This window comes from Bactrocera oleae, chromosome 5, assembly GCF_042242935.1.
Source record: "Bactrocera oleae isolate idBacOlea1 chromosome 5, idBacOlea1, whole genome shotgun sequence".
Taxonomy (NCBI): domain Eukaryota; kingdom Metazoa; phylum Arthropoda; class Insecta; order Diptera; family Tephritidae; genus Bactrocera; species Bactrocera oleae.
Genome location: NC_091539.1, coordinates 28,749,672 through 28,755,186, shown reverse-complemented (window position 1 = coordinate 28,755,186; position 5,515 = coordinate 28,749,672). Strand labels below are relative to the sequence as shown.

The 5,515-nt window shown below is 37.3% G+C and overlaps 1 pseudogene; it reads right to left on the bottom strand.

The window, feature by feature from the left end:
- Positions 1 to 254: 254 nt before the first annotated feature.
- On the bottom strand, positions 255 to 1,040 carry LOC138857499 (uncharacterized; annotated as a pseudogene).
- Positions 1,041 to 5,515: the final 4,475 nt, after the last annotated feature.

Here is a 5,515-nt window from a genome sequence, read left to right as displayed (position 1 = left end):
TCCTAATATAAATATTTTCGAACATCCGGTTGACTTTATACCGCATTTATCGGTCAATATCTAAGAAATCCTAATGAAATTCCGAAAGAATCTCCTTCTAATAATAGTGTATCTTCTTGCCTATGATTGTAAATAATGGATGCAATACTTCCTAATTTTAGTTAAGATGTATACGAAGATCCCATATGCAGGGCCAGCCGAAACTTTTACTGGCAAATTCAGCGCCCCTTATAAGTCTATGTTAGTCTGGTAGACTACCTAGCCTGTGGCCCCGCTATTGGTACCTCTTCCAGTGTCTCATACCGTGTCTCAACCATTGTCAATGCGGGACAAGTACTTAAGAGATGATCCATTGTTTCCCTGGTACCTTGCTCTTAACATTTTCTGCAATCTTCTCGATCTGTCAACCCAATTCTGCACGCGTGTGCCGCCACCAAACAGTGGCCAATGAGTATTCCGATCATGTTCCTACAGTCCTTTCTATCGAGGGCCAGTAGGAATTTTGTAAACTTTCGATCTACCGTTTTACACATGATTTTGCAGTTTTGCACTTAGGCAGATCGTTCCATCGCATTTTGATTTTTCTTACCATGCTTCTGTTCATGTATTCGTATAGACAATGCATGGGTTTCCAATGTTGATCACGTTTTCGGGTGTCAGCCGTACACCGCTCTTGGCAATCTTGATGCCCTTGCGACCTGGCCCCCAATAGAAGTGAAGTCCCTTTCTTCTGGCGACACTCTCTACTGCTGACCTGCTTTCCAATACACTTCTGGCCGATATGCGAAACGAGTTTAAAGCCTTGGTTGCTGCTTGGCTGTTCACTTAGATGTTGTCTCTGAAGTTTTTTCTGATGCATTAAAGGCTAGCTCTGCGGCTTTGCCAATAGCAAAAACCTCTGTTTGAAATGTTCTGCAGCGGTGCGGCAGCATAAAAGGCTGCTTTATGGCTAGCTCTGGACAGTATATCCCTGCACAAACTCCGTCATCCATTTTCGAGCCATCCGTATAGATGTTTAATGTGTTGCGCGTTGCTAGCATGTCTTTACACCAATAATTTTTTTCTATGCTTACTCCGAACCTTCTTTTCTTTGGTCTTACAATCGCTGTGTAGTGCCAGTGCGTGAAAGAGGGAAAAAGTCCCCAGGCTGTGATGAGCTGATCAACATTTGCCTAACGTATATAAGGCATTGCTGGCTTTTTTTACTCTTCCATCCACATTGTGCTATCACAGCAATTTTCTGTTCTAGACTACCCCAAGGTATTTGGTGCGGTCCTTGAGAGATAGTGGTATCCCATTTATCGAAGGGAGTCTCCATGGAGAGATTTATAATTTCTTATTGAAAACAAGTAGATCCGTTTATTCTGGATTTTCAACATTGAATTATGGCTGAAAAGATCACACCACGAGGTAGATTTTTGCTTAATCCAAATTTTCATAGAGGGATATTTCAAAACATATTTGAAATGATTCAAGCATGACATTTGCGAAGGCGAGACGAATGTGGAGCATACGTTGTTTCTCTGTCTACAATATGAGCAAGAGAGGCGATACCTTAAGAGTGCGTTCGGTATAGACCCCCAGAAAATTTAGTAGATCAAATGGTTAAATCAAAAGAGAAATAGAATGCGTAATACTAATACAAGTTCGGTACATGACGGTCGGAAGTTTAGTTCACATCAAAGTTCTACATTGACATGGGGTTCGGGCTTTCGATGCTTCGTCCTCGTACGAAAAAAAATCCCCGAGACTAAATCTAGTTCTGGTTCAAATTAAGAAATCTTGGCATGAACAATAACTTAAAAAACAAAAATTAATTAAACTCATATTCGTTCATAAGCGCTGTGGGCAAATATCGTCGATTTATCTGCTGTAGTTTATAAGAAAATAATTTTACAATTTTATTTTCAACCTTCGATAACATTAACATAAAAATTAATTTTGATCAAATATTTATAAGAGATGTTTTTTTTAGAGGTATAGAACTTTAAATTGCAATAAAATAACGATGGATCATTCGATTGACATGAATTTTATTTATCCGAAAGATAATATTGTGGCATCACATTTTAAATATGATTTCTGGCATATGACCACCACGGCTGGCTCAGATGTAGTCCAATCTGGACATCTAATTTTCAATGACTTTTTCCAACATTTGGGCAATAACACGGTGAATATTGTCTTCCAAATGGTTAAACGTTTGTGGCTTATGCGCATAGACCAATGACTTTACATAACCCCACAGAAAGTAGTCTAGCGGTGTTAAATCACAAGATCTTGGAGGCCAATTCACAGGTTCAAAACGTGAAATTAGGTGGTCACCAAACGTGTCTTTCAATAAATCGATTGTGGCACAAGCTATGTGACATGTTGCGCCGTCTTGTTGGAACCACAACTCCTGGACATCATGGTTGTTCAATTTAGGAATGAAAAAGTTAGTAATCATGGCCCTATACCGATCACCATTGACTGTAACGTTCTGGCCATCATCGTTTTTGAAGAAGTACGAACCAATGATTCCGGCAGCCCATAAAGCGCACCAAACAGTCAGTTTTTCTGTATGTAACGGTGTTTCGACATACACTTGAGGATTAGCTTCACTCCAAATCTGGCAGTTTTGTTTGTTGACGTAGCCATTCAACCAGAAGTGCGCTCGACGATAAAATGAACGTAGTGCGCGATACGTATTCCGCACTGAACCATTATTTTCGAAATAAAATTCCACTATTTGCAAGCGTTGTTCAGGCGTGAGTCTATTCATGATGAATTGCCAAACCAAACTGGGAATAAAGCCCTTGACAGCTGCTAAATCGGTCGCCATCTTGAAAGGAATGCCAACTTAAAGTTCTATACCCCCTATATAGCGGGGTGTGCGACTCGTCCTTTATCTAATGAAGTGCTTATTTACAAAGTCGGTGATTTAGCAAAGTTTTCTGGATCCACTTGACGTGGTTTGACTCAATATTAAATATTTTTGAACAAAAGTTAGTAATCACGTTCTTTAAGAGTTCTGATAACCTAACCTACTCTCAACTCCATTCGCTCCCACGGAACCACCGGATTAAGTATTAGTTCATGAAAGAGAAAAAAGCATTTAAGCTTACGATAATTAGAGCTGACGCTTTGCTGGCATTTTTCCAATTATCAGAGGACTGATACATACATATGTGCTGTGAAAGTCTCCATGTTAAACTAACGTCGAGTGTGGATTTTAACTTTTTCCTTATATTTGAATAACGAGGACACTGAAAAAATACGTGATCAGTCTTCTGTGTACTCTGTACACATCGGACAGTACGAACTAACGTCATGATGAAATTGGAACAGATACCTTCTAAAGCATCCATGCCCACTCAGTATCTGGGTCAGGTGGAAATTTAGGTCCAAATGACGTCTTTCTATCCACTAATGAATGTCTGGTATCAGCCTGAGGGTCCATCATCCTTTGGATGAGGTTTGCTGCCGTTGCTGCTACATTGTAAGGCTCTTGTTTCTCTCCTCTTTTTTTCTCCTGCAGACGGCTCTGATAGCTGGTATAGTTGCGCGAAGTTGTTCCCCTGGATGTTAATGAGCGGCATGCTGGCCAATACTTTAGCAGCATCGCTTGATATCGTTCGGAAAGTACTTATAATTCGAAGTGCAGAAAGCCCTATTCACCGCGTTTATTGGTTAAGCATAGGATTTTATGTCTAGCGCTTGTATGAAAGGTGCTGCATACAAAATCACGGAATTCATTGCTTTTGCTAGTAAAATCGCCGGCTGGAGCGCACGCAGCCTCTATTGGCCATCATTTTCGATAGAGCATTATAGAATTTGTTTGCGTTACCGGAAGTATACGCCAGGTGCTCCATATATTTTCATTTGGTGTACAATTTTACACCCAGATACTTCAGCAACGACTGCAAAGTTATTTCGGTGAGTGATACCCTTTCTATATATATTTTTTATATGTACATGTATATGTTTGTTCATATGTTGGAAGCATTCATACGTGTAATTTGTAAATTTATTTACTCTGAATATTTATAATTACTATTTAATTAACATAATTTATTACAAAAGTATATATTGTTTGCAGATAAATGCTATTCATTATGGTAGTATAATACGCAATGGTTTTCATATGTATTTGGTACAAACAGAAAAAATTACGTAACATAAGAGAAATGAAATAATATAAAGTAAGATGTTTCAAAACATTTTGATACACTAATACAGACGTTCTTACTTAGGTATATCTATAATACAAAACTGAAACCAAGTTGTTTTAAGTTCTCTGCTTGAAGGCCATTAACAAATTTGGAAAACAATGAAATTGAAAGACTCGCGAAATTGAAATGTATGTGATGAAATCTTTTATGATGCCATGCTTAGTAGTATTAATTTTCAATTGAAATTAGAAAAAACATTTATTAGTTGAGATCTAATACATTTATTCTGTAGACTAAGTATTGAAAGTTCAAAAATCAATTGCCCTAATATATTACAAAATCACAAAGGGTATAAATAGTTTTTGCATATATTTAAAGGATTCTAAGTAGTGAGCAGCAAACAGGAGTATTCGATATGCGCCGTGTGATTATAACGTAAGCATAGAGCTAAGTTATCCAATATAAATAATTAAATTTAAAGAAAAGTCGTAAAAAGTAAAAAAGAAAGATATGATAACATTAGAAAACAAAGATACAAGTATTTAAGAAAAGGGAAATTGTTTTTAGCAGTTAAAAAGCAAAAAAAGTGAATAAGAAAGATATTTAAAAACAGATAAAGAAGCGTAGATTTAAAATATTTAATAAAAAATATTTAAACAAATTATCCAAATATAATAAAGGCTTGTACAGCCAATAAAAAACTAAAAATTAAAAGTCGTAATTCACCACCTTTAAGGGAACCCTCCGGCTTTATATTACAAAAACAACTCTGCGACTCACCTAAACGGAAGACTTCAGAGATTGCCAAAATAAACAATTAAGGAAGGGCTAAGTTCGGATGTAACCGAACATTTTATACTCTCGCAAAGTCAAATAGTATACTCGTTTGAGATTTCTTTGTGGATTGACTGATATTTTCGGTAGAAGGTCAACTATAGGCACTGGGGTCCACATATTTAGTACTTAGGGGCTTGAACAGTTTTGGTTCGATTTAGACAATTTTTGGGCACAAGGTGGCATACTTTAATCGCATTATTCACGCAAAGTTTTATCCCGATACAGTCATTGTTGCCTGATTTGCATAGTGGAAAGTGAAAGAATCAGATGGAATTTAAAATAGTGTTATTTGGGAAGTAGGCGTGGTTGTAGTCCAATTTTCACAATATACCATAGAAATATCAAAAGAACGTTATGCACCGAAAACCAAGATATGGGTTTTCAGCGAAAAGTGGGCTGTGCCACGCCCACTGTCTAATTTTGAACGCGGTTCCTATAAAGTCATCTCATACCATCCCAGAGATAAAATTTAATGTCTCTGGCGTGTTTAGTGCTTGATTTATCGCCCTTTTAGTAGTTTTTAA